We start from the raw sequence: 12,629 nt of genomic DNA on the forward strand, positions 1-12,629 counted from the left end.
TTTCTATTATGGAATTGCAACTTGATGAAGGCATAAATCATGATGAGTGAATGGGCTGAGAACTAGCTAAACTGCTAAGTTTAGTATGGCCTTCCACCCACTTAATCTAGGCTTACAAACAATTAATAGCCTGATCTTGAAGAGTAAGCCCAAAGATTAAGTTTAGTGTGGCCACCACCAAGAATCACCTAGCAACCCAATTCACCTTATTTGAAAGCACTTAATGCTTTGGGTAAGAACATGAATGTGGTTTAATGGGTTCAGAGGAATCGGAATCAAAAGAAAATGAAAGATTGATGCCATTCCACTCTTCCGAACACATTAAATACACAATGATAAAATCAATTTATTGAGATGCCAAAGAATTAAGTTTGGTGTTGATGAGCGGATAATTTATACGCTTTTTGGCATTGTTTTTAGTATGTTTTTAGTAGGATCTAGTTACTTTTAGGGACGTTTTCATTAGTTTTTATGTCAAATTCACATTTCTGGACTTTACTATGAGTTTTTGTGTTTTTCTGTGATTTCAGGTATTTTCTGGCTGAAATTGAGGGACTTGAGCAAAAATCAGATTCAGAGGTTGAAGAAGGACTGCTGATGCTATTGGATTCTGACCTCCCTGCACTCAAAGTGGATTTTCTGGAGCTACAGAACTCCAAACGGCGCGCTTCCAATTGCGTTGGAAAGTAGACATCCAGGGCTTTCCAGAAATATATAATAGTCCATACTTTTCCCAAGTTTAGATGACGCAAACGGGCGTTCAACGCCAGCTCTCTGCCCAATTCTGGCGTCCAGCGCCAGAAAAGGATCCAAAACCAGAGTTGAACGCCCAAACTGGCACAAATACTGGCGTTCAACTCCAAGAAGGACCTCTACACGTGAAACACTCAAGCTCAGTCCAAGTACACACCAAGTGGGCACCGGAAGTAGATTTATGCATCAATTACTTACTTCTGTAAACCCTAGTAGCTAGTTTATTATAAATAGGACCTTTCACTATTGTATTAGACATCTTTTGAACCATCTTTGGATTATCTTTGAATCTTTTGATCATCTTTGGACGCCTGGTTCTTAGATCAGAGGGGCTGGCCATTCGGCCATGCCTGGACCTTTCACTTATGTAATTTTAACGGTAGAGTTTCTACACTCCATAGATTAAGGTGTAGAGCTCTGCTGTTCCTCAAAGATTAATGCAAAGTACTACTGTTTTCTATTCAACTCATCTTATTTCGCTTCCAAGATATTCATTCGCACTTCAACCTGAATGTGATGAACGTGAGAATCATCATCATTCCCTATGAACGCGTGCCTGACAACCACTTCCGTTCTACATTAGATTGAATGAGTATCTCTTAGATCTCTTAATCAGAATCTTCGTGGTGTAAGCTAGAATGATGGCGGCATTCAAGAGAATCCGGAAGGTCTAAACCTTGTCTGTGGTTTTCCGAGTAGGATTCAATGATTGAATGACTGTGACGAGTTTCAAACTCGCGATTGCCAGGCGTAGTGACAGACGCAAAAGGATAGTAAATCCTATTCCAGCATGATCGAGAACCGACAGATGAATAGCCGTGCCGTGACAGGGTGCGTTGACCATTTTCACTGAGAGGATAAGATGAAACCATTGACAAGGGTGATGCCTCCAGACGATTAGCTGTGCCGTGACAGGGCATTTGGATCATTTTCCCGAGAGAAGACCGAAAGTAGCCATTGACAATGGTGATGTATCACATAAAGCTAGCCATGAAAATGAGTAAGAATGATTGGATGAAGATAGCAGGAAAGCAGAGGTTCAGAGGAACGAAAGCATCTCTATTCGCTTATCTGAAATTCTCACCAATGATTTACATAAGTATTTCTATCCCTGTTTTATTAATTGTTTTCGAAAACACCATTATCAATTTATATCTGCCTGACTGAGATTTACAAGGTGACCATAGCTTGCTTCATACCAACAATCTCCGTGGGATTCGACCCTTACTCACGTAAGGTATTACTTGGACGACCCAGTGCACTTGCTGGTTAGTTGTGCGAAGTTGTGAACCATGGTATTGGCATCATGTTTTTGGCGCCATTACCAGGGAAAGAAAGAGCGATGAATTTTACATAATCAAAGTGTAATCACAATTTCTGCGCACCAAGTTTTTGGCGCCATTGCCGGGGATTGTTTGAGTTTGGACAACTGACGGTTCATCTTGTTGCTCAGATTAGGTAATTTTCTTTTTGTTTTATTTTCAAAAAAAAATTTTCAAAATTCTTTCAAAAATTTTTTCTTGTGTTTTCGAAAAAAAATTTTTAGATTTAAAATTCTTAAGAATGAATTCTAGTGTTTCATGAAGCATGTGAAGCCTGGCTGGCTGCAAAGCCATGTTTAAATTCTTTTGGAATGAGGCTTCCAAACCATCAGCATAGAGGCAAGTTACATATTTGGTAAGTAATGAGCAGTATATTCTGATATCTTGCTGAAGCTTAGCTGGCCATTGGCCATGTCTAGTGTTTTGGACTGGAGCTTTCATTGAAAGCTTGGCTGGCTAGTGAGCCATGTCTAATTCCTGGACTGAAGCTTTAGACTAAGAATGCAAGATTCCTGGAATTCATATTAAAAATTTTGGAATCCTTATTTTCTTTTTTCAATTAATTTTCGAAAAATCCAAAAAAATTAGAAAATCATAAAAATCAAAAATATTTTTCTGTTTCTTGTTTGAGTCATGTGTCATGTTATAAGTTTGGTGTCAATTGCATGTGCATCTTGCATTTTTCGAAAACTCTCATGCATTCATAGTGTTCTTTATGATCTTCAAGTTGTTCTTGGTAAGTCTTCTTGTTTGATCTTTGCATTTGCATGTTTTGTGTCTTTTCTTGTTTTTCATATGCATTCTTGAATTCTTAGTGTCTAAGCATTGAAGAATTCTAAGTTTGGTGTCTTGCATGTTTTCTTTGCATTAAAAAATTTTTCAAAAATATATTCTTGGTGTTCATCATGATCTTCATAGTGTTCTTGGTGTTCATCTTGACATTCATAGCATTCTTGCATGCATCACATGTTTTGATCTAAAATTCTCATGCATTGCATCATTTTTCTTGTTTTTCTCTCTCATCATTAAAAAATTCAAAAATAAAAAAATATCTTCCCCTTTTTCTCTTAAAATTTCAAAAATTTGGATTGAATTTTTCAAAAATTTTTAAAATTTAGTTGTTTTTATGAGTCAAATCAAATTTTCAATTTAAAAATCTCATCTTTTTCAAAATCTTTTTCAAAAATCAAATCTTTTTCAAATTTCTTAGTTATTTTCGAAAATTCCAAAAATGTTTTTCAAAAATGTTTTTCTTATTTTTTATATCAAATTTTCGAAAATAACAATACCAATTAATGTTTTGATTCAAAAATTTCAAGTTTGTTACTTGCTTGTTAAGAAAGATTCAAACTTTAAGTTCTAGAATCATATCTTGTGATTTCTTGTGAATCAAGTCATTAATTGTGATTTTAAAAATCAAATCTTTTTCAAAACTAATTTCTATCATATCTTTTCAAAAATATCTTCTCATCTTATCTTTTTCAAAAATTTGATTTCAAAATATCTTTTCTAACTTCCTAACTTCTTATTTTTTCAAAATTTGTTTCAACTAACTAACTAACTTTTTGTTTGTTTCTTATCTTTTTCAAAACCACCTAACTAACTCTCTCTCTCTAATTTTCGAAAATATCTTCCCTATTTTTCAAAATTTCTTTTTAATTAACTAATTATTTCAATTTTTAAAATCTTAATTTTCGAAAATTACTAACTCTTTTTCAAAAATTATTTTTGAAAATTCCTTCTCTCTCATCCCCTTCTATTTATTTATTCATCTACTAACATCTCTTCCTCACACAACAAAAAAAATCCGAACCCTCTCTTTCTCTGAGTTCAGATTTTTTCTTCTTTTCTTCTACTAACACAAGGACCTCTATATTGTGGTATAAAGTATCCATATTATTATTATTTTTTTTCTGTGCCCTCTTCTTTGTCATATGAGCAGGAGCAAGGACAAGAATATTCTTGTTGAAGCAGATCTAGAACCTGAAAGGACTCTGAAGAGAAAACTAAGAGAAGCTAAAATACAACAATCCAGAGATAACCTTTCAGAAATTTTCGAACAGGAAGGGGAGATGGCAGCCGAAAATAATAATAATGCAAGGAGGATGCTTGGTGACTTTACTGCACCTAATTCCAATTTACATGGAAGAAGCATCTCCATTCCTGCCATTGGAGCAAACAACTTTGAGCTGAAACCTCAATTAGTTTCTCTGATGTAGCAGAACTGCAAGTTTCATGGACTTCCATCTGAAGATCCTTTTCAGTTCTTAACTGAATTCTTGCAGATATGTGATACTGTTAAGACTAATGGAGTGGATCCTGAAGTCTACAGGCTCATGCTTTTCCCTTTTGCTGTAAGAGACAGAGCTAGAGTGTGGTTGGACTCTCAACCCAAAGACAGCCTGAACTCTTGGGATAAGCTGGTCACGGCTTTCTTAGCCAAGTTCTTTCCTCCTCAAAAGCTGAGCAAGCTTAGAGTGGATGTTCAAACCTTTAGACAGAAAGAAGGTGAATCCCTCTATGAAGCTTGGGAAAGATACAAACAGTTGACCAAAAAGTGTCCTTCTGACATGCTTTCAGAATGGACCGTCCTGGATATATTCTATGATGGTTTGTCTGAGTTATCTAAGATGTCATTGGATACCTCTGTAGGTGGATCCATTCACCTAAAGAAAATGCCTGCAGAAGCTCAAGAACTCATTGACATGGTTGCAAATAACCAGTTCATGTACACTTCTGAAAGGAATCCTGTGAATAATGGGACGCCTATGAAGAAGGGAGTTCTTGAGGTTGATACTCTGAATGCCATATTGGCTCAGAATAAAATATTGACTCAGCAAGTCAATATGATTTCTCAGAGTCTGAATGGAATGCAAGCTGCATCCAACAGTACTCAAGAGGCATCTTCTGAAGAAGAAGCTTATGATCCTGAGAACCCTGCAATAGCAGAGGTGAATTACTTAGGTGAACCTTATGGAAACACCTATAACTTATCATAGAGAAATCATCCAAATTTCTCATGGAAGGATCAAAGGCCTCAACAAGGCTTTAATAATGGTGGAAGAAATGGGTTTAACAATAGTAAACCTTTTCCATCATCCACTCAGTAACAGACGGAGAATTCTGAGCAGAATCCATCTAACTTAGCAAACTTAGTCTCTGATCTATCTAAGGCCACTGTGAGTTTCATGAATGAAACAAGGTCCTCCATTGGAAATTTGAAGGCACAAGTGGGCCAGCTGAGCAAGAAGATCACTGAAATCCCTCCCAGTACTCTCCCAAGCAATACAGAAGAAAATTCAAAGAGAGAGTGCAAGGCCATTGATATTACCAAAATGGCCGAACCCAAAGAGGGAGAGGAGGACGTGAATCCCAGTGAGGAAGACCTCCTAGGACGTCCAGTGATCAATAAGGAGCTTCCCTCTGAGGAACCAAAGGACTCTGAGGCTCATCTAGAGACCATAGAGATTCCATTGAACCTCCTTATGCCCTTCATGAGCTCTGATGAGTATTCCTCTTCTGAAGAGAATGAGGATGTTACTGAAGAGCAAAATGCCAAGTTCCTTGGTGCAATCATGAAGCTGAATGCCAAATTATTTGGTATTGAGACTTGGGAAGATGAACCTCCCTTGTTCACCAATGAACTAAGTGATCTGGATCAACTGACATTGCCTCAGAAGAGACAGGATCCTGGAAAGTTCATAATACCTTGTACCATAGGCACCATGATCTTTAAGGCTTTGTGTGACCTGGGTTCAGGGATAAATCTCATGCCCCTCTCTGTAATAGAGAAATTGGGAATCTATGGGGTGCAAGCTGCTAAAATCTCATTAGAGATGGCAGACAATTCAAGAAAACAGGCTTATGGACAAGTAGAGGACGTGTTAGTAAAGGTTGAAGGCCTTTACATCCCTGCTAATTTCATAGTCCTGGATACTGGAAAGGAAGAGGATGAATCCATCATCCTAGGAAGACCTTTCCTAGCCACAGCAAGAGCTGTGATTGATGTGGACAGAGGAGAATTAATCCTTCAATTGAATGAGGACAACCTTGTGTTTACAACTCAAGGATCTCCCTCTGCATCCATGGAGAGGAAGCAGAAAAAGCTTCTCTCAAAGCAGAGTCAAACAAAGCCCCCACAGTCAAACTCTAAGTTTGGTGTTGGGAGGCCACAACCAAACTCTAAGTTTGGTGTTGAACTCCCATATCCAAACTCTAAGTTTGGTGTTGGAGAGTCTCAACAATGCTCTGAACATCTGTGAGGCTCCATGAGAGCCAACTGTCAAGCTATTGACATTAAAGAAGCGCTTGTTGGGAGGCAACCCAATTTTTATTTATCTAACAATATTTTTCTTAGTTATATGTCTTTATAGGTTCATGATCATGTGGAGTCACAAAATAAATACAAAAATTGAAAACGGAATCAAAAACAGCAGAAGAAAAATCACACCTTGGAGGAGCATCTGCCTGGCGTTCAACGCCAGAACAGAGCATGGTTCTGGCGCTGAACGCCCAAAATGGGTAGCATCCTGGCACTGAACGCCCAGAACAAGCATGGTTCTGGCGTTCAACGCCAGAAATGGCAACAAATGGGCGTTGAACGCCCATAGTTGTGTGCAAGGGCATTTTACATGCCTAATTTGGTGCAAGGTTGTAAATCCTTGAACACCTCAGGATCTGTGGACCCCACACGATCATCTCAGGATCTGTGGACCCCACAGGATCCCTACATACTTCCATTCACTCTCTTCTCTCTTCTCAATCATCCTCTATTCCCAATAAACACTTTTCCCTATTAACCCTTTACCACTCACATCCATACACCCACTTACCTTCAAAATTCAACATCTCTTTCCCACCCAATCCCACCCATATGGCCGAATACACACCTCCCTCCATCTCCCCCATATCTTCTTCTTCTTCTTCTATTCCTTCTTCTTTTGCTCGAGGGCGAGCAACATTCTAAGTTTGGTGTGGTAAAAGCATAGCTTTTTTGTTTTTTCCATAACCATTGATGGCACCTAAGGCCAGAGAAACCTCTAGAAAGAGGAAAGGGAAGACAAAAGCTTCCATCAAGGGTCTATAGCTCAGTGGTAGAACATTTGACTGCAAATCAAGAGATCCCTGAGATACCTCAGGGGATACATTTTGTTCCACACAATTATTGGAAGCAACTAAGGGTGGAACATCAAGAGCACTCCATCATCCTTCATGAAATAAGAGAAGATCAAAAAGCAATGAGGGAGGAGCAACAAAGACAAGGAAGAATACATAGAAGAGCTCAAGAACATCATTGGTTCCCCAAGAAGGAAACGCCACCATCACTAAGGTGGATTCATTCCTTGTCCTTATTTCTTCTTTTTTTCGTTTTCTATGCTATGTGCTTATCCATGTTTGTGTCTTCATTACATGATCATTAGTAGTTAGTAACTTTGTCTTAAAGTTATAAATGTCCTATGAATCTATCACCTCTCTTAAATGAAAAATGTTTTAATTCAAAAGAACAAGAAGTACATGAGTTTCGAATTTATCCTTGAACTTAGCTTAATTATATTGATGTGGTGACAATGCTTCTTGTTTTCTGAATGTATGCTTAAACAGTGCATATGTCTTTTGAAGTTGTTGTTTAAGAATGTTAAATATGTTGGCTCTTGAAAGAATGATGACTAGGAGACATGTTATTTGATAATCTGAAAAATCATAAAAATGATTCTTGAAGCAAGAAAAAGCAGCAAAGAACAAAGCTTGCAGAAAAAAAAATAGGCGAAAAAAAATAGAAAGAAAAAAAAAAAGAGAAAAAGCAAGCAGAAAAAGCCAATAACCCTTAAAACCAAAAGGCAAGGGAAATAAAAAGGATCCCAAGGCTTTGAGCATCAGTGGATAGGAGGGCCTAAAGGAATAAAATCCTGGTCTAAGCGGCTAAACCAAGCTGTCCCTGACCATGTGCTTGTGGCGTGTAGGTGTCAAGTGAAAACTTGAGACTGAGCGGTTAAAGTCAAGGTCCAAAGCAAAAAAAAAAAGGAGTGTGCTTAAGAACCCTGGACTTTAGCAAAGCTGAGTCACAATCTGAAAAGGTTCACCCAATTATGTGTCTGTGGCATTTATGTATCCGGTGGTAATACTGGAAAACAAAGTGCTTAGGGCCACGGCCAAGACTCATAAAATAGCTGTGTTCAAGAATAATCATACTGAACTAGGAGAGTCAATAACACTATCCGAACTCTGAGTTCCTATAGATGCCAATCATTCTGAACCTCAATAGATAAAGTGAGATGCCAAAACTATTCAAGAGGCAAAAAGCTATAAGTCCCGCTCATTTGATTGGAGCTATGTTTCATTGATAGTTTGGAATTTATAGTATATTCTCTTCTTTTTATCCTATTTGATTTTCAGTTGCTTGGGGACAAGCAACAATTTAAGTTTGGTGTTGTGATGAGCGGATAATTTATACGCTTTTTGGCATTGTTTTTAGTATGTTTTTAGTAGGATCTAGTTACTTTTAGGGATGTTTTCATTAGTTTTTATGTCAAATTCACATTTCTGGACTTTACTATGAGTTTGTGTGTTTTTCTGTGATTTCAGGTATTTTCTGGCTGAAATTGAGGGACTTGAGCAAAAATCAGATTCAGAGGTTGAAGAAGGACTGCTGATGCTGTTGGATTCTGACCTCCCTGCACTCAAAGTGGATTTTCTGGAGCTACAGAACTCAAAATGGCGCGCTTCGAATTGCGTTGGAAAGTAGACATCCAGGGCATTCCAGCAATATATAATAGTTCATACTTTGCCCAAGTTTAGATGACGCAAACTGGCGTTCAACGCCAGCTCTCTGCCCAATTCTGGCGTCCAGCGCCAGAAAAGGATCCAAAACCAGAGTTGAACGCCCAAACTGGCACAAATACTGGCGTTCAACTCCAAGAAGGACCTCTACACGTGCAACACTCAAGCTCAGCCCAAGTACACACCAAGTGGGCACCGGAAGTAGATTTATGCATCAATTACTTACTTCTGTAAACCCTAGTAGCTAGTTTATTATAAATAGGACCTTTCACTATTGTATTAGACATCTTTTGAACCATCTTTGGATTATCTTTGAATCTTTTGATCATCTTTGGATGCCTGGTTCTTAGATCAGAGGGGCTGGCCATTCGGCCATGCTTGGACCTTTCACTTATGTAATTTTAACGGTAGAGTTTCTACACTCCATAGATTAAGGTGTAGAGCTCTGCTGTTCCTCAAAGATTAATGCAAAGTACTACTGTTTTCTATTCAACTCATCTTATTTCGCTTCCAAGATATTCATTTGCACTTCAACCTGAATGTGATGAACGTGACAATCATCATCATTCCCTATGAACGCGTGCCTGACAACCACTTCCGTTCTACATTAGATTGAATGAGTATCTCTTAGATCTCTTAATCAGAATCTTCGTGGTGTAAGCTAGAAAGATGGCGGCATTCAAGAGAATCCGGAAGGTCTAAACCTTGTCTGTGGTATTCCGAGTAGGATTCAATGATTGAATGACTGTGACGAGCTTCAAACTCGCGATTGCCGGGCGTAGTGACAGACGCAAAAGGATAGTAAATCCTATTCCAGCATGATCGAGAACCGACAGATGAATAGCCGTGCCGTGACAGGGTGCGTTGACCATTTTCACTGAGAGGATAAGATGAAACCATTGACAAGGGTGATGCCTCCAGACGATTAGCTGTGCCGTGACAGGGCATTTGGATCATTTTCCCGAGAGAAGACCGAAAGTAGCCATTGACAATGGTGATGTATCACATAAAGCTAGCCATGAAAATGAGTAAGAATGATTGGATGAAGATAGCAGGAAAGCAGAGGTTCAGAGGAACGAAAGCATCTCTATTCGCTTATCTGAAATTCTCACCAATGATTTACATAAGTATTTCTATCCCTGTTTTATTAATTGTTTTCGAAAACACCATTATCAATTTATATCTGCCTGACTGAGATTTACAAGGTGACCATAGCTTGCTTCATACCAACAATCTCCGTGGGATTCGACCCTTACTCACGTAAGGTATTACTTGGACGACCCAGTGCACTTGCTGGTTAGTTGTGCGAAGTTGTGAACCATGGTATTGGCATCATGTTTTTGGCGCCATTACCAGGGAAAGAAAGAGCGATGAATTTTACATAATCAAAGTGTAATCACAATTTCTACGCACCAGGTGTCCCAAGGGACACCCATCAGTTACAATCTAATTCACTCTTGATGAGAAAGAATGTGAAGGGTTCTTTTGTCATTACTAATGGGTTCAGTTTCAATTTCAGGAGAGAAGATGGGGCCCACATGGTAATCATCTCACAAAGCAAGGAAGTCAAAGTGTACTTACACTTTGGAACTCAACACACGCAGAAGACATGTAAGAAAAGAGTTGGCGCCTCTTCCCACGCTAGGCGCCACTCCCATGGTTGACATTTTCTAAATTCTGAATTCTTGTTTAAGCTTTTGCTTTGTTTACTTTTTGAATAAATAATCATGCTAGGATAGTTTATGCTTTATGCTTTGTTTTAATTCCTGTTTAAAGTCTTTATGAGTTTTTTTTTTTCAAGATAGAAAATGCCATGTATTTCAAGTATTCATTTCAACATAAATAAAAGTAGAGTTTGTATTCATAAGAGTCACTATGAGTTGTGCAAAAATAATAGAGAGACCAAGCCCAAGAGAGATCATCAAACAAACTAAGAAATATGTAACCAAGTGTAGGACCTTGGATGAACTAAAAAGAAAATGAGTCATGGAAGAGCAACTAGTCCTAGAAGGTACAACAAGGGGAAGGTTAAGGGGTGTTCCTTGAATATCCATAGAACCAAGAGGTAGTAAGCAATAAAGGCCCAAGGCTCTGAGCATCAACTACTGGGATAGAAAAAGAAACATTAAAAAGCTCAAAAAGAATTAAAGATCTTAGTAGATGCTTGTGGTGAAGATGTGTCAAGAAGAGACCTGGGCAAGTAAATTCTTAGGGGTGTCTCAACACATAATACCCTGAAACCAACTGGTTTGGGAGTGCTAATTGAAAGCTTAATTAAAGGGTTGTCTTGAGACAAAACACTTAGAGTCGTGGTCAAGAAAGCAAAACAACCCTTACTACTTCAAGGTGACAATCAATAGAAAGGACCCCCAAAGCCTATACCTGAAAGAACCCTCAAGGATCCAAGAGCTTTTCATGACATTAAAACATTCATACATGTGTTGAACACTTAGTCTTACTCTTAGTTGTATTGCAATCACTCAAAGCCAAGGCCTCAAGTTATAAAGGTTTACTCACATTGATTTGCTTGGGACAAGCAAAACTTAAGTTTGGTGTTGTGATGACTTGCATCATCAACCCTTCTTTATTGCATAAAGAAAACCATAAAATAGCATAAATCTTATTTGATCAGTACAATTCATGCATTATTTGATGAATATTATGGTACACCATTTTGAGATGAGTTGTGCTGAATTTCAGGTGAAAAAGGCATAAAAAATGGGAAGAAGACAAACAAGAAGCTGGGCGTGTGAAACTGGCGTGCCACTTGGGAGCAAACGCCACAAAAATGCACTGGCGTGGCACGCCAGGAGCTAGGCGTGGCATGCCAGTACTAAATTCCAGAGAGGGAGATCCAAGCATGCATGTGGACGTGGCACGCCAAGGACTGGGCGTGGCATGCTAATACATTTTTCCAGAGAGCTACAATGGAGGACACAAAAGGAGCGTGGCACGCCAGGCTGGGCGTGGCACGCCTGACCCATCAACTACTATGGGCGTGCCACTTGAGCAAAGGGGCATGGCACGCCAACTCACCATTCCAAGAAGAACCTTCACTATGGCGTGCCACTTGGCGTCGAAGGCGTGGCACGCCAGCCCCAAGAAGTTACTTGGGCGTGCCACTTGAGAACCCAGGCGTGGCACGCCAAGCTTGAACAGTTCACGAATCCATGAGCGTGCCACTTGAACAGCATGGTGTGGCACGCTGGTACAACAATCCAGAGAAGGGGCTGAAGGTAATTGAAGACTAGGCGTGGCACTTGAGCAACCAGGCGTGGCACGCCAATGCACAAAGGACCAGAAGCAAGGACTGGGCGTGCCACTTGGTATCGAGGGCGTGGCATGCCAACCTTATCATTTCACTATGGCGTGCCACTTGAAGGCTGAGGCATGGCACGCCAACCACTGGAACCAAGACACGATTATGGGCATGGCACGCCAGCCTTTGGGCATGGCACGCCAGCCTTTAGGCGTGGCATGCTGGTATAAGTTTCTAGAGAGGATGAAGGAAGCCAGTTAAAAGGGGTGTGCCACTTGATATCGAAGGCGTGGCACGCCATTCACCATTCTTCACTTAGGCGTGCCACTTGAGCAACCAGGCGTGGCACGCGAGTGTCATTCAGAGAGCAAAAATGGGGTCTTACGCGTGCGCGTACAACGCGCTTGGGCGAGGGGGAGCGAAATAGGGAAGGGCGCGTGCGCGTACCGTGCGCGCACGCGTGCATGGAGTTGGGCTAGGGGCTTAGAGTTGGCCCAACCCAGGCCTAACTCTCTGGA

The 12,629-nt window shown here is 39.8% G+C and overlaps 1 non-coding gene across 1 annotated transcript; it reads right to left on the minus strand.

Moving 5' to 3' along the window:
• Nucleotides 1-4,543: 4,543 nt before the first annotated feature.
• On the minus strand, nucleotides 4,544-4,651 carry LOC112780792 (small nucleolar RNA R71). Its single transcript, XR_003191607.1, has one exon. It is a non-coding gene; the product is annotated as a small nucleolar RNA R71 (small nucleolar RNA).
• Between the last annotated feature and the right edge of the window lie 7,978 nt (nucleotides 4,652-12,629).

Source organism: Arachis hypogaea, chromosome 19 (genome assembly GCF_003086295.3).
Source record: "Arachis hypogaea cultivar Tifrunner chromosome 19, arahy.Tifrunner.gnm2.J5K5, whole genome shotgun sequence".
Lineage (NCBI taxonomy): Eukaryota > Viridiplantae > Streptophyta > Magnoliopsida > Fabales > Fabaceae > Arachis > Arachis hypogaea.